Here is a 20375-nt window from a genome sequence, read left to right as displayed (position 1 = left end):
AAAAAAAAAAAAAAAAAAAAAAGAAAAATCCATGAGATTTCTATCTCCAATTATCTACCGGAAATTTGGAAGTGGAGCTATGGGTCAAGTGGTAGAATGCGAGCCTTAAGCAAGATAGCTCAAGTTCAGTACCCAGGCCCAGTGTTCAAACCCCAAGAGAGCATGTATATTTGCATATGCCCACACTCATACTACACACATGCTTTCTCCAAAAGCCGTTTTTTTTTCTACTATAATTAAAACTCAGACAGACAGCAAACTTGCATTGAGTTTATTCATTCAGAAGATAAGGTGTTTAGATCATTAGATCTTTCAGAAGCACTCAAAGGCTTTTTGTTTTAAGCTATATATCCCAGGTGGCCTTGAATTCAAAATATTCCTACCCAGCCTTCCAGTACTGGGCACACACACCTGACTACAGACTACTTTTGTTCTAAGATCTGTAGCACATTACATAATTCACTGAATTAATCATCTTACCCTGAAAAGTGCCTTCTTTTCTCATCATAGTTTAAGGTCTGTAGAGCATATTGTGCTATACAGGCAATGTCCTTACCACCTCCCTTCCCCATCTCCCACTCTCATTCATTTTGTCTTCTTTTTCCATTACTCATCATTTTATAGAACCCACTTCAAAGCATCCATTTTCTGAGTGGTAGCCTAGTTTCTGCCTCTACCAGTTTCTAAGCAAATGCTACAACTCAACAGAACAATCCTCCAGTGAGGATTTTTTTTGGTCAGTCCTGGGGCTTGAACTCTGGGCCTGGACACTGTCCCTCAGCTCTTCAGCACAAGGCAACACTCTACCACTTGAGCCACTGCGCCACTTCCAGTTTTCTAGTGGTTTATTGGAGATAAGAGTCTCATGGACTTTCCTGCCCAGGCTGGCTTTGAACTGTGATCCTCAGATCTCAGCCTCCTAAGTAGCTAGGATTACAGGTGTGAGCTACCAATGCCCAGCTCTGTGATAAACTCTCTAGACCTAAAACAGTATCATCTTACTGAATTGACATTTTCTTTCTTTTTTTTTTTTTTTGGAGGGGGGGTCCAGTCGTGGGGCTTGAACTCTGGGTCTGGGCGCTGTCCCTCAGCTCTTCAGCTCAAGGCTAGCGCTCTACCACTTGAGCCACAGCACCACTTCTGGCTTATGTGGTGCTGAGGAATCGAACCCAGGGTCTCATGCATGCAAGGTAAGCGCTCTACCACTGAACCACCTTTTCAGCCCCTGAATTGACATTTTCTTTCTTTTTTTTTTTTTTTGGGTCCAGTTGTAGGGCCTGAACTCTGGGCCTGGGCGCTGTCCCTCAGCTCTTCAGCTCAAGGCTAGCGCTCTATCACTTGAACCAGAGTGCCACTTCCGGTTTTTTTCTTTTTGCTTATGTGGTACTGAGGAATCGAACCCAGGGCGTCATGCATGCAAGGCAAGCACTCTACCACTGAGCCACCTTCCCAGCCCCCTGAATTGACATTTTCAATGCCTATTTAACAAAAATTTTTTTTGCCAGTCCTGGACTTGAGGCTCAGGGCCTGAGCACTGTTCCTAAGCTTCTTTTGCTCAAGGCTAGCACTCTACCACTTGAGCCACAGTACACATTTGCAGCTTTTTCTGTTTATGTGGAACTGAGGAATCGAACCCAGGTCTTCATGCAATCTAGTCAAGCACTCTACCACTAAGCCACATTCCTAGCCAACCAACAAATACTATTTTACATATTTCATGTATATATATCATCATATCATTTTTTGTTTTTTGTTGTTTACTTATTTTTAGATGGTCATGAGGCTTGAATTCAAGAGCCAGGGTGTGCTGTCCCTGAACTTTTTTGTTCAAGGGTAGTGCTTTAACACTTTGAGCCACAGCTCCACTTCTGATTTTCTGGTGTTAACTGGATATGAGTCTCACAGGGGCTGGGAATGTGACTTAATGGAAGAGTGCTTGCCTAGCATGCATAAAGCCTGGGTTCAATTCCTCAGTACCCCAGATACAGAAAGGGTCAAAAGTGGCACTGTGACTCAAATGGTAGAGTACTAGCCTTGAGCAAAAGAAGCCCAGACCCTGAATGCAAGCTGCAGGATTGGGAAAAAAAAAAAAAAGGTCTCAGACTTTCCTGCCCGGGCTGATTTTAAGCCGTAATCCCCACATTTCAGTCTCCTGACTATACAGGATAACAGGCATGAGCCACTGTCGCCCAGCTAGCACACAGAGATTTTAAACCAGAACTCTGGAGTAAGACTGCTTGGGTTTAGATCCTCGTTCCATACTGTTCAGACTTTTTTTTTTTTTTTTTTGCCAGTGTTGGGCACACTGTCCTTGAGCTTCTTTTGCTCAAGGATAGCACTCTACCATTTAAGCCACAGTAGGATTTCTGGCCTTGTCTGTTAAGTGGTATTAAGGAATCGAACCCAGGACTTCATACACCTAGGCAAGCACTCTACCACTATGCCCATTCCCAGCCTACTTTGCACTACTTTTCAGATAATCTTACACACATCATTTCCTCTCTGAGCTTCAAGCTCCTCGTCTGTGTAACAATCAGGGACAGTATGTGTCCCTGTTGCATTCTCTCATAAAAATTTGAAGGCAATAGTGAATTGCATAGAGCCTGACATACAATAGGCTCTCCAAGTTATTAACTGTTCTTGCAGCCCTTACTCCTGCCACATGTACTCTTTGCAGTTACAACCTCCAGGACCTCTGCAAACAAAAACAGTTCACTTCCTCTGCCTCCCTGGTCCTAATCATGGCCTCCTGAAGGGCTTAGTGGATCAGAGTACACTCCTACATTCTCCCATGACAGCCTAACCTACCTTCTACAGCACTCATCACTCAACACTAAGACTGCCTATTTGAGCTGATCTCTACCAAGAGAAGAACTTTTCCTGGACATTTAACAAGCAGTGGCTTGAGATTGCACTCAGATGTTTGCTAAGTGAGATAACCTCAGCTTTCTCACTGGACAAGGGTAGAATCATCCTTTTGTAGGGATTAAAGGACCTAATCATGTGGAAGCTCTTTGAGAAGTGCTCTCCATGGATAAGAATAAGAATTGTTACAAATCCATCGGAGAAAAGAAGAAAAGCACAGGGAATGAGGCACTTGAAGACAGGCCACAATCCTGGCGCCTGACAAAAATGCTGTAACTTTTCTCAGATCCTGGAGGCTTTAGCCTCTACAGTCTATACAGTCTTTAGCTCTGGAGTGAGTTATGTGTTAGTTCCTTCTCAGAAAGAGTCTTAAACACATCTGACTAAACTGTTCTTACTGTATTTAACTGAAGCATCACTGTGTTACCAAAAAACAAATAAACAAAAAATACCTGCTACTTAGGAGGCTGAGATCTGAGGATTACAGCTCAAAGCCAGCCCCAGCACCAAAGTTTATAACTCTTATTTCCAATAAATTAACAAAAGGACAGCACCCAGGCCCTGAGTTCAAGCCCAAGAACCAGATCAGAAATATACAAGACCTTTAAGCTGGCCATAGTGATCTATGACTATAATCCAGTACATGGGAAACTAAAATGGGAAGATCCTGAGTTCAGGGTGAGTCTGAACTATATAGCAAGGTCTTGTCTCAAAAAATAAATATAAAAGCCAGGCGCAAATGGCTCACGCCTATAATCCTAGCTACTCAGGAGGCTGAAATCTGAGGATCGAGGTTCAAAGCCAGCCCGGGCAGAAAAGTCCATGAGACTCTGATCTCCAATAAACCACTAGAAAACCAGAAGTGGCACTGTGGCTCAAGTGGTAGAGCGCCAGCCTTGAGCTAAAGAACACAGGAACAGCACCCAGGCCCAGAGTTCAAGCCCCACGACTGACCAAAAAATAATAATAATAATTTAATTAATAAGTTAATTAATATAAAATAAAAATTTTTTTAAAAAGAGGTTAGGGATATGATTCAGTGGTAGAAGTACAGAGAAGGTAGGCGCCAGTGGCTCACACCTACAATCCTACCTACTTCAGAGGTTGAGATCATAGGATCACGGTTCGAAACCAGACCAGGCAGGAAAGTTGGTGAAACTTTTATCTCCAATAAACCACCAGAGGGAATGGGTGGCTCAGTGATAGAGTGCTTGCTTTGCATGCATAAGGACCTAGGTTCGATTACTCAGCACCACATAAGCAGAAAAATCCGGAAGTCGGGGCTGGGAAGGTAGCTTAGTGGTAGAGTGCTTGCCTTGCATGCATGAGGCCCTGGGTTCAATTCCTCAGCACCACATAAGCAAAAAGAAAAAAGCCAGAAGTGGCACTCTGGCTCAAGTGGTAGAGTGCTAGCCTTGAGCTGAAGAGCTGAGGGACAGCGCCCAGGCCCAGAGTTCAGACCCCACGACTGGACCCAAAAAAAAAAAAAAATCCGGAAGTGGCACTATGGCTCTCAAGTGGTAGAGTACTAGCCTTGAGCTGAAAAGCTGAGGGACAGCTCCCAGGCCCAGAGTTCAGGCCCCACAACTGACAAAAAAGAAAAGAAAAAAGAAAATAGCTGTAGAGAGGCTAGGAAGGTAGCTTAGTAGTGGAATGCTTGCCTAGCATGTATGAAGCCTTGGGTTCCATCCCTCAGTACCACATAAACAGAAAAAGCCAGAATGGTGCTGTGACTCCAGTGGTAGAGCACTAGCCTTGAGCAAAAGAAGCTCAGGGACAGTGCTCAGGTCCTGAGTTCAAGCCCCAGGACTGGCAGATCTAGCACAGTCAACAAATTTTTCTTATAAAATCAAGATTTCAGGGCTGGAAAGGTGGCTCAGTGGTAGAGCACCTGCCTTGCATGCCTGAGGCCCTGGGTTCTATTCCTTAGCACCACATAAGCAAAAAGAAAAAAGCCGGAAGTGGCGCTCTGGCTCAAGTGGTAGAGCGGCTAGCCTTGAGCTGAAGAGCTGAGGGACAGCGCCCAAGCCCAGTGTTCAGGCACCACGACCGGACCCAAAAAAAAAAAAAATCAAGATTTCAATTTTTTTTTCCTTTTTGGTTTTTTTTTTTTTTCGGTTGTGGGGCTTGCACTCTGGGCTTGGGCACTGTTCCTCAGCTCTTCAGCTCAAGGCAAACACTCTACCACTTAAGCCACAGCACTACTTCCAGTTTTCTGGTGGTTTATTGGCAATAAGAATCTCATGCAGGGCTGGGAAGGTGGCTCAGTGGTAGAGCGCTTGCCTTTCATGCATGAGGCCCTGGGTTCGATTCCTCAGCACCACATAAGCAAAAAAAAGAAAGAAAGCCGGAAGTGGCGCTGTGACTCAAGTGGTAGAGTGCTAGCCTTGAGCTGAAGAGCTGAGGGACAGCACCTAGGCCCAGAGTTCAGGCCCCACGACTGGACCCAAAAAAAAAAAAGAGTCTCATGCACTTTCCTGCCCAGGCTGGCTTTCAACCATGGTCCTCTGATCTCAGTCTCCTGAGTAGCTACAATTCTAGGCTTGAGCCTCCGGTACCTGGCTACAAGATTTCAATTTTGATTACATTGTCCCACTGTTAGTCAACATCCTATATATAGTAGAAAGTCCCTGAGAAAAGTATATATATATGACAAGCATAATCCTCTTTCTCTAAATTTATAATCTAATCAAGATGAGTAACTAAGAATATATTTGGGCCAAAATGAAGAAAAATACAAATGTCCCTTATATTACTTCTTAGAAAGATAAAGGGAGAGAAGGCAGGAAATGAAATATGCTTTTGATGGTTTGGGAATGTGGCTTAGCGATAGAGTGCTTGCCAAGCATGCATGAAGTTCTGGGTTCAATTCCTCTGTACCACATACACAGAAAACACCAGAAGTAACACTGTGGATCAAGTGGTAGAATGCTAGCCTTGAGCAAAAGAAGTTCAGGGACAGAGAGCATCCAGGCCCCGAGTTCAAGCACCAGGACTGGCCAAAAAATAAATATGCTTTTTTTTTTTTTTTTTTTTTTTTTGGGCCAGTCCTGGAGCTTCAACTCAAGGCCTGGGCACTGTCCCTGAGCTTTTTTTTGCTCAAGGCTAGCACTCTTACCATTTGAGCTATACCACCACTTCTGGCTTTTTCTGTGTATGTGGTACTGAGGAATCAAACCCAGGGCTTCATGCATGTTAAGCAAGCACTCTACCACTAAGCCACATTCCCTGCCTGCTTTTGAATCTTAAATTCCAGGTAGCACCAGCAACTAAGAATAAACAATTATTCTCCAAATAAGAACTGTTTATTTACTCATTTGTTATTTAGTTAAAATCAAGGTTTGTGTGTGTACTGTCTCAAACATGCTAAACAGGTGCTCTGCCACTGAGCTACATCCTGAGTCCCTCTGGAGTAAATTTTTTTTTCTTTTTGGTGTTACTGAAGTGGGGCCTCAAGCTTGCTAGGCAGGTGGTTTACCACCTTCAGCACAGAGGCACGGTCTTAATATGTAGTCCAGGCTGGCCTTCAATTCAAAAGCCTTCCTCGGTCTCTTGAGGGCTGGAACCACTATCCTCAGATCTCAACCTCCTGAGTAGCTAGGATTACAGGCATGAGTCACCAGCAGCCACATAGGTGTTACTCAAGTACTAGAGCACTTGGCTAGCAAGTATAAGGGCCCGAATTCCAACTCAAGTACCACGAAAAGAACTGAGATAACAAAATTATGTTACTGAAAAAAATAAGTTGGTATGATTGTATATAAAATCCAGCCTCCCTCTTAGTGATACAGGGAAGCATCTATCATTGACAAGAACTCCAGGCAGACATGAGCATTTTAGGCAGTTTTTGAATGAAATATAGCCCACAACTTGCAGAGGACATGGAAGCATAAAAATGTTGAAGCTGGGTGTGAGGACTAGAGGCTAGAAAAGAGACAGTGGCAGAAGTTACTCAGACAAGGAAGTGACTGGCAGTCTGCCTAACAAAGCATGTGAAGGAAATCAGATCTTCTACAACAGCTCCATAGACAACTGAGTTTCTAAGCAAGGGAATGACAGAGACTCAAAACAAGGAGACTTTGATTATCTAATCAGCCCCTTAGTTTTCAAATGGGGAGAAGGGCCAGTAGCATTAAATGACTTGCCTGAGGCCTCACGGTGAGTAGAAGAGCTAGGACCAGAGCCAAATCCACATCAAAACTGCTACTGGAGATGATCTGACATTCATGAGAATAACAGAGGGGCTATGGGAGGTCTAAGGATAAAAAATAGTCTAGTTATTCAGGCTCATCCTGATTAGGCCCTAGAATAGGATCATACTAGAAAAAGCCATGAAAGATAACAGTCAGGGAAACAGGAACACACAATCTAAGACATTAAGAATGGAAAAACCCAGAGAAACCTAGAATAGACCTATGGGTACAGAAGGAGAGAGAACATCAGAATCATGAACCCATGAAAGAATGTCATCTTCTAGAGCACCCACTTAGCAACAAATCAGTCCATTCAAGATTCAGCCACCTACTTTAACCTTGACATTTATTTTTAACATTATTTTAATATTAATGTTATTAATTAGCATACATTAACAACATAAGAGATTTCATTGTAATTTTTTTTGGGGGGGTCCAGTTGTGGGGCCTGAACTCTGGGCCTGGGCACTGTCCCTTTGTGCTTCAGCTCAAGGCTAGCACTCTATCACTTGAGCCACAGCGCCACTTCCGGCTTTTTTCTTTTTGCTTATGTGGTGCTGAGGAATCGAACCCAGGGCTTCATGCATGCAAAGCAAGCGCTCTACCACTGAGCTACTATCCCAGCCTCCATTGTAATTTTTTTTTATTGTTAGTCCTGGTGCTTGAACTCAGGGCCTGAGCACTGTCCCTGAGCTTTTGCCCAAGGCTAGCACTCTACCACTTGAGCCACAGCACCACTTCTGGCTTTTTCTGTGTATGTAGTATTGAAGAGTCAAACCCAGGGCTTCATGCATGCTGGGTAAGTACTCTACCACTAACCCACATTTCCAGCCTGTAATAATAGATGTGTACAGTTTACTTTGAGCAAATCTGCTGCTTTACTATATTCCTATATCCTCCTTTTCCTCCCATCTACCTTGGCTTTTCTCAGGCACATTTCCAGAACCTAGAAAACCAAGGACTCTGGAAATTCAATCATCTAAGGCTTGATTTGGGATATCTCAATCCTTAATATGATAGGAATACAGATGAGGAGCCACAGAAACAAGCTAACTATGTTAGAGCTGGGAAGTTGGCTCAGTGGTAGAGTCCTTGCCTCGCATGCATGAGGCCCTGGGTACCATTCCTCAGCACCATATAAGCAAAAAAAAAAGCTAGAAGTGGCACTATGGCTCAAGTGGTAGAGCGCTAGCCTTGAGCTGAAGAGCTGAGCTGAAGAGCTGAGGGACAGTGCCCGGGCCCAGAGTTCAGCCCCCAGGACTGACAAAAAAAAGAAAAAAGAAAAAAAGTAAAAAAAAAAGAAAGATTCTATGTCAACAATTATGAGGGCTTGGGGTATATAGCTCAACGGCAGAGCACTTGACTAGCATGCACAAAGTAGCTTCAATTCTCAGTATCACAAAAAGGAAAAGGAAAAAAAAAAAATTCAGATAGTGGGGCTGTAGTTCAAAATGATAGAATACCACCAGCCTTCATCAAAAAAGCTTAGGAACAGCATCCAGGCCCTGAGTTCAAGTCTTGTGACCCACAAAAAAATATAAATTAATAAGTTCACATTTAGCCAGGCACTGGTGGCTCACACTTGTTCAAAGCCAGCCCAGGGAAGAAGTCTGTGAGACTCATTTCTAATTAACCACCAGAAAATACTGGAAGTGGCACAGTGGCTCAAATGGTAGAACACTCGCCTTGAGCTGAAGAGCTTAGGGACAGTGCCCAGTCCCAGAATTCAAGCCCCATTACTGACAAAAAAAAAAAAAAAAAAATTCACATTTAAGCGTAAAATATTTAATACTCAAGCACATAAATTTCACAATATAAATAGAAAATAAAAAGGCTGCTGGGCTTCAGTGGCTCACACCTTAATCCTAGCTACTCAGGAGGCTGAGATCTGAGAACCACGGTTCAAATCCAGCCCGGACAGGAAACTCCATGAGACTCTCATCTCCAATAAACCAATTATAAAACTGTAAGTGGCACTGTGGCTCAAGTGGTAGAGTGCTTGAGCTGAAGAGCTGAGGGGCAGCGCCCAGGTCCAGAGTTCAAGCCCCACAACCGACAAAAAAGAAAAAAAAAAGTTTTAGATTTTAGTGTATGTGTGTTCATGCACACTCGTGCCAGTCCTGGGACTTGAACTCAGGATTGGGAACTGAACCTAGCTTTTTTACTCAAGCTAGCACTCTACCACTTAAAACCATAGCTCCACTCTGAGACTCTCATCTCCAATAAACTACTAGAAAACCAGAACTGGTGCTGTGGCTCAAGTGGTAGAGCGCTTGCCTTGAGCTGAAGAGCACAGGGACAGCGCCCAGGCCCAGAGTTCAAGCCCCACAACTGACAAAAAAAAAATGAGTCTCACGGACTTCACTGGCTGAGCTAGCTTTGAAACACAACCCTCATATCTTAGTCTCTTGAGTAGCTAGGATTATAGGTGTCAGCTACAGGCACCCAGCTTTAAGTATAACTTTAAAAACTATACTCCCAACTACTCAGGAAGCTAAGCCAGAAAGATCACCGAACCCATGTATTCAAGGATAACTTAGAACAACATACCAACTCTCTAAATAAATAAAAAGGAAGAAAGGAAGAGAGGAAGGGAGAAAAGGAAAGGAAAGCAGGCAGGCAAACAGACCAGAACTATAACTGAGTACAACTAACAGTCTTCAGAAGCCAGACATGGTTGTACACATCTGTAATCCCAACAACTTGGGAAGCTAAGGCATGCATATTCTAAGTTTCTTTTTTTTTTTTTTTTGGGTCCAGTTGTAGGGCCTGAACTCTGGGCCTGGGCACTGTCCCTCAGCTCTTCAGCTCAAGGCTAGCGCTCTACCACTTGAGCCACAGCGCCACTTCCGGCTTTTTTCTTTTTGCTTATGTGGTGCTGGGGAATCGAACCCAGGGCCTCTGGCATGCAAGGCATGCGCTCTACCACTGAGCCACCTTCCCAGCCCCATATTCTAAGTTTCAAGCCATCCTGAGCTACATAGCAAGATCCAGATCAGGCAAAGCTACAGAGATCCGGTGCCAAAAGGCAAACAAGGAATTGAAAACGGCTCAAACGATAGAACACAGAGCAACAGTGTGAAGTCTTGAGTTCAAGCTCCCCACCCCACCCAAAAAAAAAAAAATCCTCAGAAGGAAATAATGGCCTTGTCCAAACTTTATGGAATGTGTATATGGATGAAACTAAAATGCTAAAATGAAAACAATACCCTGGCATAAAGCTAACCATTACCTTTCTATTTTCACTAAAAACTCTTTTGGCTTTGTGTATGGAATCTCTAGCTACTCAAAGTTGCAATTCAGTAACATTAGAATCACCTGCAATTTAGAAATGCAAAAACTCACATCACTTCATAGATCTAACAAATTAGAATCAGCATGTTAACAAGACCCCAGGTGATTTGTATTCAAGTTTGAGAAGCACTGTAGGATACACTAAGAATGCAATATACAGCAATACACAAGTAAATATCAAACAGCCAAATAAATAGACAAAGTATCTGTTCATTTTCAGTATACCTTATTTTACTAGATACTGCTCAAACAGACCTCAATTTTTTTCATTTGTTTACTGGATACAAAACTGGGACTAGGGGCTGGGAAGGTGGCTCAGTGGTAGAGCGCTTGCCTTGGATGCTCGAGGCCCTGGGTTCGATTCCTCAGCACCACATAAGCAAAAAGAAAAAAGCCGGAAGTGGCGCTGTGGCTCAAGTGGTAGAGCGCTAGCCTTGAGCTGAAGAGCTGAGGGACAGTGCCCAGGCCCAGAGTTCAGGCCCCACGACTGGACCCAAAAAAAAAACAAAAAACAAAAACTGGGACTAGACTCCTGATGCTTTCGCTCAATGACTAGTGCTCTACCAACTGAGGCACAACTCCAACACATTTGTTTCATAAATTTAGTACTTACTAACTAGCAGATATCTAAATGTGGAATCTAAGACACTTTAGTTCTACGGTTCTCATCCACAAAAAGTTAGTTGTGCTGGGCACTGGTGGCTCCTGCCTGTAAGCTTAGCTACTCAGGAGGCTGAGATTTGAAGACTGCAGTTCAAAGCCAGCCCAGGCAGGAAAGCCCATGAGACTCTTATCTACAATTAACCACCAGAAAACTGGAAATGGCTCTGTGGTTCAAGTGTGGTAGATCGCTCAACTTGAGCTGAAGAGCTCAGGGATAGCACCCCGGCCCAAAGTTCAAGCCCCATGACCAACAAAAAAAAAAAAAAGTTGTTACAGTACAAGCTCGGTTGTTCTGAAAATATAGCAATAGTTAATCTTATTCAAGTTCCAATATTGAATTCAGACCATTTCCCCACAAGCCCCACTAATTCCTACAGGTTCTTGGGAGTGTCATTAAATCTCATAGCATCCCTAGGAAGCAGATATTTGGCAAATGTCCAGTTTCCAAATGAGATTCAGGTCTTGATCCTGAAAATGCTGTATTTCTGCCTTGTCCTACTGGTGTAGCTTCTCAAGACGCAGCTGCATAATCAAGTACTTCCCAAAAGAGTGAGAGGTCAGAGGTGTTATTATCCCCTAAGCACTTGAGTTTCCAGCTGTGGAGAAATTAATCTGTTTGGGATTTGACCTGAAAAACCCAGAGAAAGATTTGGAAAGGGAAAAGGAAATACCAATACCTACTAAAAGGCTCCAAAAAGACAAGCTTGCCAAGTATTTGTACATTTTTAAAGGGGAAGAAGGGTAGGAAAAAAGGAGATTATCAATTAGATGAGAAAAAGAGAGGAAGAGATAGGAAGAGATAAATATCCACACACACAGACTCCTTCCTCCCCAAAGCTATGTGAGGATAGAACCTAGGACATCCACAAATGCTAAGAAAGCAATCCACAGCCGGGCGCTGGTGGTTCACACCTGTAATCCTAGCTACTCAGGAGGCTGAGATCTGAGGATCGCGGTTCAAAGCCAGCCCGGGCAGGAGAGACCGTGAGACTCCTATCTCCAATAAACCACCAGAAAACCGGAAGTGGCGCTGTAGCTCAAGTGGTAGAGCGCTAGCCTTGAGCTGAAGAGCTGAGGGACAGCGCCCAGGCCCAGAGTTCAAGCCCCATGACCGGACCCAAAAAAAAAAAAAAAAAAAAAGAAATGAGATCATTTGGCTGGCGGTATAGTTCAAGTGGTGGATTGCTTTTTTTTTTTTTTTTTTTTTTGTCGGTCATGGGGCTTGAACTCTGGGCCTGGGCGCTGTCCCTCAGCTCTTCAGCTCAAAGCGAGCACTCTACCACTTAAGCCACAGCGCCACTTCCAGCTTTTTTCTTTTTGCTTATGTGGTGCTGAGGATTCAAACCCAGGGCCTCAAGCATGCAAGGCAAGCGCTCTACCACTGAGCCACCTTCCCAGCCCTCATTTCTTGATTTTAAAAAAAAAGAAAAGAAAAAAAAAACCAAGAAGAAGAAGTGGCACAGTGGCTCAAGGGGTAGAGCTCTCCTTGACTTGAAGAGCTAAGGGACAGCACCCAGGCCCAGAGTTCAAGTCCCACAACCGAACAATAAAGAAAGAAAATCAGTAGAGGGGCTGGGAAGGTGGCTCAGTGGTAGAGTGCTTGCCTTGCAAGCCAGAGGCCCTGAGTTCGATTCCTCAGCACCACATAAGCAAAAAGCAAAAAGCCGGAAGTGGCGCTGTGGCTCAAGTGGTAGAGCACTAGCCTTGAGCTGAAGAGCTCAGGGACAACGCCCAGACCCAGAGCTCAGGCCTCACGACCGGACTCAAAAAAAAAAAAGAAAATCAGTAGAGGAAGAATCTTATGGGTTAGAAACTATATAATATTAGGGGGGAAAAAAATCTCTTGAGAGGTTCACATACACATACCAGCACAGGGAGAAAACAACCCATCTAACCAAAATCTTACTGGAAGCAAGCAATCAAAGAGGATTAGAATACAGTAAATAGCCAAAGAAATGCAAGCAGATGCTTTTCCAGTTTGAATCCAATGCCAAATGGTCAGTTAGACTTAGTCTGGAGGTCATCTCCAACACAAGAGGAAGGCCTGAGGAGTCTGCAATCACTTAGTAAGCAGAACAGTGTCCAAAGGGAAGCAGAAATTGGAAAATGCCTGGGCATAAGGCAAGCTATGAAAGAAGAGTTCTTGCTTGTAGAAAGGTTAAACAGACATCAGGCACTCATGCCTGCAATTCTAGCTACTCAGGAGACTGAGATGTGAGGATCATACCTCAAAGCCAGCATGATCAGGAAAGTCCATGGAACTCTTATCTCCAACTAACCAGGAACAGGCTAGAAGGTGAGCTGTGGCTCAAGTAGTAGAGCACTAGCCTTAAGCAAAAAAACTCAGTGAAAACACTCAGGCCTTAAACTCAAGCCCCAAGACCTACACTCACACACACAACCACACACACACAACCACACACACAAGGCCATGTGCAGGTGCCACTTTAGGAAAGGAATCCCAGGGGGAGAGGGAATTCAAGAGGTATGACTATAGGAAGTGTGCTCAGAAGACCACAGAAGCACAGGAAGTGCAAAGATCCTCACTTAGAGGACTGAAACTGAGAGAGCACCTAAAAGGGAATGTGGTACCAAAGAGGGAAGCAAATAGAGGACTGAAAAAAATCTTTTTTTTTTTTTTTGAGTTTGTCATGGGTCCTGAACTCTGGGCCTGGGCATTGTCCTGTCCCTCAGCTCTTCAGCTCAAGGCTAGCCCTCTACCACTTGAGCCACAGGACCACTTCAGGCTTTTTCTGCTTATGTAGTGATGAGAAATCAAACCCAGAGGCCTCATGCATGTGAGGCAAGCACTCTACCACTGTGCCACCTTCCTAGCCTGAAAAAATCTTGAGTTGCTATAAAGGGTAGGAAACCACTCTTAAGATCAACAGACCAGCCAGGATCTTGTGGCTCACACCTGTAATACCTAAAGAAGCTGAGATCTGAGAACTAAGGTTCGAAGCCACACTAGGCAAGAAAGTCCAAGAGACTTATCTCCACTTTAACTGCCCCCCCCCACACACACATCTATACATACACACAAAGTGGGAAGTAGAGTGTGGCTCAAGTAGTAGAGCACTAGCCTTGAGCAAGAAAAAAAAAACGGGCTGAGAAGGTAGCTCAGTGGTAGAGCGCTTGCCTTGTATGCACGAGGCCCTGGGTTCGATTTCCCAGCATCACATAAGCAAAAAGCCAGAAGTGGCGCTGTGGCTCAAAGTGGTAGAGTGCTAGCCTTGAGCTGAAGAGCTGAGGGACAGCGCCCAGGCCCAAAGTTCAGGCCCTTGACCGGACCCAAAAAAAAAAAAAAAAAAACTTCAGGGTGGGTGCTGGTGGCTCACACCTGTAATCCTAATTACTCAGTAGGCTGAGATGTAAGGATCATAGTTCAAAATTAGGCTGTCAGAAAAGTACATGAGACTCTTATCTCCAATAAACCACTCAGAAAACGCAGGGAAGTGGCCTTGTGTCTCAAATGGTAGAGAGCGCTATTCCAGGCCGAGTTCCAGCCCCAGAACTGGGGAAAAAAAAAAAAACTCAGGGACCAGCGCCTAAGGCCTAAATACAAGCTCCAAGACTAGCGCACACGTACACAACCTAACACACACGAACACACACACACTCACACCCCTCACAGAAGGTGGCTAATACCTGTAATCCTCGCTAACCAGGAAGCTGAGAGCTGAGGACGACGGTTCAAAAGCCAGTCCAGACAGGAAAACCGTGGGGCCAATTAAGCACCAGAAAAGCTAGTGGAGCCATAGCTCAAGTGATAAGAGCTCTAGCCTGAAGTAAAAAAAGCTTGGAGACAATGTCCAGGCCCAGAGTTCAAGCATAGGAATAGCTTTAAAAACATGGCTTTATCCCCGGAGTAATGCATTTGTATTAACGGTGGTGCATTTTGTACAACTTTACGAGGAATAAGAAACAAATATGCTCTTAGGTAAGAAAATAAATGAGTCTCTCCTAAGAATAAGGCCGTTTGGGAAACTTAGAAGGTGCAACCCAAAAGACAGAGTTAAGGAAAAGGCAGTTAATCCCCTTATTTGTGAAACTGGGACTATGTCCCCATAAACGTCAGGATTTGGACACGAACCTGAAAATGCGATGTACTCCAGATTTGGAGGGCTAAAAAAAGGAAGTAGCCCCTAAATTTAAAAACTGAACAAGTGTCATATTTGAGCTTAGAAAGCTGAGTTGTGAGGATATAAGAAAATATATCAAAACTTTAGTTACCGAACCTCAGGTCTGAAGGACCTTTTAACAGGGCGAATCCCCAAATCGAAGAGAATATTCAAACTGAAAGCTTGGAAAAAAGAGAGTGTGGGGGAGGAAGAGAGCGCAACCTTCAATTCGGAGGGATTCAGAGAAAGATAAAATCCCAGGGACAGAGCTTAAGAAAGGGGTGCGCCGACCACATTTTCAAAACTATTGAGAAAAGGGACACTCCCATATTCAGGGTCTTGAGAAAGGGGTGTGCACCCCAGAATAGGATGAGAGAGATAATAAAAGAAGCCGCGTTCCCAAACCAGAAGGCGACAGCAGGGGGCTGGTGATGGAGCTCGGGAGAGCCAACACAGTTCAGGGTCAGGCCCTAAGGCGATTAACCCCCACCCGCAACACGGCCAGCTCCGCGCCCCGGCCCGCACCCTGCGGCCCAGCCCCCTCGGGCGACACTGATTGGCCACAGCCGCCATCACTCCCGCGGACAGCCCCGGGGATTGGGCGCCGCTCGCACGCCCGCCACGCTCACAGCAGCGGTCCCCGGGCCTCCCTCCCGGCTAGGCGAGCGGAGCCAGGCGGGGAGTGGGGCCGGGAAGGGGACCAGAGCAGCGGTGGCGTCCGTCACCGTTCCCGCCCGCACCGCGCGCGCGCGTCGCCAGCACGACCCAACCCAGCCTTGACCAGCCGGCTTCGCCTAGCCGCGCCACGCCGCGAGCTCACCTCACGGCCCCGCTCCTGCTGCGCCGCTCCAGGACCAACCGACAGAAGGATTCTGCGTGCTGCGCACCACGTGACCCCTGGGACGCGCCCAGCGTATCCCCCGCCCCCCACATACACGCACTATCGCCACCACTGAGTGACGCAGCGCCCCAGTGGCCCCGCCTTTGGCCCCTCCCCTCCTATCTCCGTGGCGACGGCTCGCGAAGGCCACGCCCACTGCCTTGCCGCGCGGGAACCAAGCCGTCGCCCGGTAAGGAACACGAAGTCCCTACTCACCAGTAACCATTGAAATCCGGCGAAGCCGGTGACCGGACACTATCCGTCTCCACTGTTCGTTCTGCTTCCTACTTGCATCTCAAACCCATTCAAGTTCCCTCCCTCCCCGGTCACAACCCTGGTCTCCAAAGGTCTCTCCACCCAATTACTCTCCCATCTTCCAATCTATTCTTCACATACAGCTTTTTAAAACGCCATGCCCTGCTCAAAGGCTTGTTTTCTTCTTTTCAGATTCAGATCTAAATTGTGTGTGTGTGTGCACGCGCGCACCCTGGTTCTTGGACGTGCCCTGGGCGCTGGCTCTGAGCTTATTTTACTCACTTGAACCAGAGGTCTTGTTCTTTGTGGATAATTGGATATGAGTCTCCCGGAGTTTCCTGCCCCAGCTGGCTCCTAATCGCTATCATCAGATCTCAGCCCTCTTGAGTTGCTAGTATTACAGGTGTGAGCCACCGGCTCCCCGCACGTCGAAATCTTCACTTGGACTTTCTACTCAGCCCTTCATAATCTGAGTTTTTATTTTTTATTTTTTTTTTGTTCCGGTTGTGGGGCTTGAACTCTGGCCCTGGGCGCTGTCCCTCAGCTCTTCAGCTCAAGGCTAGCACCCTACCACCTGAGCCAAGCGCCACTTCCAGATTTTTTCTTTTTGCTTATGTGGTGCTGGGGAATCGAACCCAGGGCCTCAGGCATGCAAGGCAAGCACTCTACCACTGAACCACCTTCCCAGCCCAATAATCTGAGTTTTTAACTTTCCTCTTTTTCCTTGTCACTTGTCCAGCTTCCCTACAGGTTCAGGTCCTCAAATGAGCCAAGTTCCTTCTCACCTTTGCTTCCTTCGCACCTTTGCTCTAATTTCTCCTCCACTTTGGGTCATTACCTCACAGGAAAGAATTTCAATTGCTGAAGAGAAAAAAAAGAACTGCACTTTGTCTCTAGGGACCAAGATCAAAGTTGCAGCCCTACTGAAGAGTCTGAAATGTTTCCCCTGTAGGACTTCCCAATTGCCACAGAGAAATGCTAAAATTACTCTTACTGGGGGGAAAAAAAAAAAATCAAGTTTCACACTGGAAATACAGTTCAGCCAGATTACACTTAGCTTTTTCTTTTTCTTTTTCTTTTTTTTGATATGGTACTGGAGTTTGAATTCAGAGCCTCATACTTGGTAGGCAGGTGCTCTATCACTTGAACCATGATCCCAGCCCTTTTTACTTTAGGGAAGAGAGAGAGAGAGGACAGGGAGAGAGGGCGCACTCACAGACACGTGCCAGTCCTAGGGCTTAATTTCAGGCCTAGGCCCTGAACCTGAGCTCTTTTGTTCAAGGCTAACACTCTACCATTTAAGCCACAGCTCTACTTCTGGCTTTTTCTTTCTGATTAATTGAAGATAAAGAGTCTTATAGACATCCTTCTTCAAATTTGAACCTTAATCCTCAGATCTCAGCATCCTGAGTAGCTAGGATTACAGTCACGAGCCACCAGTTCTTGGTGATGTTGTAACTCTTGAGCCATACTTCCAGCCCTAGGATCTGCTGATTGTTTTAGAGATAAAGTATTGAGAACTTTTTTGTCCTGAATGTTTTGTTTTTTGTTTTTTTTTTTGGTTCGTTGGTTGTAGGGCTTGAACTCTGGGCTTGGGTGTTTTCCCTGCCCTCTTCAACTCAAGGCAAGCACTCTACCACTTGAGCCACTTCCGGTTTTCTAGTGGTTTATTGGAGATGAGAGTTTCAAGGAGTTTCCTGCCCGGGCTGGTTTTGAACCTTGATTCTCAGATCTCAGCCTCCTGAGTAGCTAAGATTACAGGCATAAGCCACCACCTCCCAGCTCCCTGAATGGTCTTAAACCACCATCATCTGAGTAGTTAGATTACATATATGAGTCATGGGCTCTTGCCTTCTTCTAAATGTCTGATTTTTTCAAATATTAATGATCATGGTAGCACATAGAGGAGATTTTGCTCCAGGATAATAATGTCAAGAATCTCAGACTAAGTAGTTCAACACAAATATTATTTCTTATTCCACCTACAGATAGTGATATTCGGAGTGAGGCTGAACACCAAAGACTCAGAACAGAATGAGATTTAGACCCTATTATCAAGGAACTCACAGCCTAGTAAACAAATGGTCACAATTTGTAAGTTAAAATTATTTTTGTCGTTGCAAATAGAAGCACTGTCACTGTTGTAGTCACAAGCAAAAGAGAGCTATGTTACAAGGACATCAGGGGGCCTGAGCAGCAACAGGAGTTCAAAAACAAGGAGGCAGAAGGGCAGCTCAAGCAAGAAACAGCAGCTGCTGCTCCTGGCAGCACTGCTGGAATTCAGTCCTAATATCCCTTTGTCTTTGAGTCACTTGCTCAAGAGGCAAAGTCTTGGCTGGCAGCCACTGTTGATTGGCCAATCTTAGGTCACATGGATGAGTCCAGTCTGCCAGAGAAAGAAGAGTGATCTTTCCCTAAGGCTATTTTTCTAAAAGGGAAGGAAATCAAGAGCGAAGGCAAAAATAACCTGATATAGAGTACCTTAATAATTAAACTTTTTTCTCTGTACATCACCTTTATAATAACAAAAAAAAATTAAGAATTAAACTTTTTCATTTTTGTTTTTTGGGGGCTTTTTTTGAAGCAAAGTCTCACTCTCACTCCCAGAGTAGCCTGGAACTTACCATGTAACCCACATTCAATTTATGCTTTTGCCTCTTGAGTGCTAGGACTTAAACCTTTTTTTTTTTTTTTTTTTGGTCGGCTCTGTCCCTTACCTCTTCAGCTCAAGGCTAGTGCTCTACCACTTGAGCCACAGCACCACTTCCGGCTTTTTCTGCTTATGTGGTGCTAAGGAATAGAACCCAGGGTCTCATGCATGCAAGGCAAGCAATCTACCACTGAGCCACCTTCCCAGCTTTTTGGGTGTGGGGGGGTGGGGGGGTGGGGGGGGTAGTTGTCTCTGGGACTTGAACTCAGGGCCTGGGTTCTGCCCCTGAGCTTTTTTGCTCAAAGCTAGTGCTCTACCACTTGAGCCACAACTCCAATTCAGGCTTTGTTTTAGTAGTTTATTAGAGATAAGATTCTCACCAATTTTCCTGCCCAAGCTGGCTTCAAATCCAGACCCTCAGATCTTAGATTCCTAAGTAGCCAGGATTATAGATATAAGACACTAGCACCCAGCTAAACTCATTTTAATTTAAAAAATTGCAATGCAGGCATGGTGGCCTGTGCCTGCAATCCCAATATACAGAAAATTGAGCATAAGGATTGAGATAAGCAGGGCTACCACAACACTGTATTCCAAAAAAGCAAAAACTAGCATAAGGTTATGGATGGAACTTAGTGGTAGAGTTTTTGCTACATTGAGCAAGGCTCTCAGTTTGATCTCCAATGAAGTGGAAGAAAGATAAAAAGGGAAAGGAAAAGAAGAGAAAGAGGAAAATAGAGAGGCCAGAAGGAGGGAGAGGGAGGGAGGGAGAGAACACTCACTGAAATCAAAAGTTTGGGGCTGGGAAGGTGGCTAAGTGGTAGAGTGCTTGCTTTGCATGCATAAGGCCCTGGGTTACATTCCTCAGCACTACATAAGCAGAAAAGGCTGGAAGTGGCACTGGGGCTCAAGTGGTAGAGCACTAGCCTTGACCTAAAGAGCTGAGACACAACACCCAGGCCCAGAGTTCAGACCCCACAACCAGCAAAAAAAAAAAGTTTTGGTCTAAAGACCAGGTTTTGCCACTGTGTTTTTAGATGCATCTACCTTCTGCCTTAGGATCTTGTACAGCTTCTTTTTTTTTTCTTTTTTTTTTTTAAATTTTATTTTATTTTATTTGAGAACATACTGTACAGAGGGGTTACAATTACATGGTCAGGATAATGCATACATTTCTTACCAAGCATTGCAGCCTCCTCCTTTGTTTACCCTTCACCTCCCTTCCCAGCCTCCCCCCTTGTACAGCTTCTTAATCATAATTGGTCTCATCTTCCCAGTTCTTAGGAAATCTTTCCTTATAAATAGTTTTAGATGAGTGACTGAAGGAATGGCAGCCTCAACTTCAGAAAGTATCCGTCTATTCCAAACCATAGTCCATAAAACGATAAACTCAAGCCTCATGCCAGTGGTGAGTATATGTAACCCTAGCTACTCAGAAGGTTGAGATTTGGCAG

The 20375-nt window shown here is 44.9% G+C and overlaps 1 protein-coding gene and 1 non-coding gene across 4 annotated transcripts in view; one reads left to right on the top strand and one right to left on the bottom strand.

Annotated features, from left to right (window-relative positions):
* Phf20 (PHD finger protein 20) overlaps positions 1 to 16107 on the bottom strand; it is a 104880-nt gene extending 88773 nt beyond the window's left edge. For 2 of the 3 annotated variants that reach the window (XM_042694361.1, XM_042694362.1), the window contains exon 1: positions 15957 to 16040. The gene's annotated coding sequence lies outside the window, so the exon portion shown is untranslated. Of the gene's footprint in view, positions 1 to 15956 lie in introns of all 3 variants that reach the window. The other variant, XM_042694360.1, reaches the window with a different exon arrangement.
* On the top strand, positions 14129 to 14198 carry Trnat-ugu. Its single transcript has one exon. It is a non-coding gene; the product is annotated as a tRNA-Thr (tRNA).
* Positions 16108 to 20375: the final 4268 nt, after the last annotated feature.

The sequence above is a fragment of the Dipodomys spectabilis genome, unplaced genomic scaffold (genome assembly GCF_019054845.1).
Source record: "Dipodomys spectabilis isolate Male_0828 unplaced genomic scaffold, ASM1905484v1 ptg000175l, whole genome shotgun sequence".
Classification (NCBI taxonomy): Eukaryota; Metazoa; Chordata; class Mammalia; order Rodentia; family Heteromyidae; genus Dipodomys; species Dipodomys spectabilis.
The sequence above is the reverse complement of the archived record's forward strand: the minus strand, read 5'-3'. Positions and strand labels throughout refer to the sequence as shown.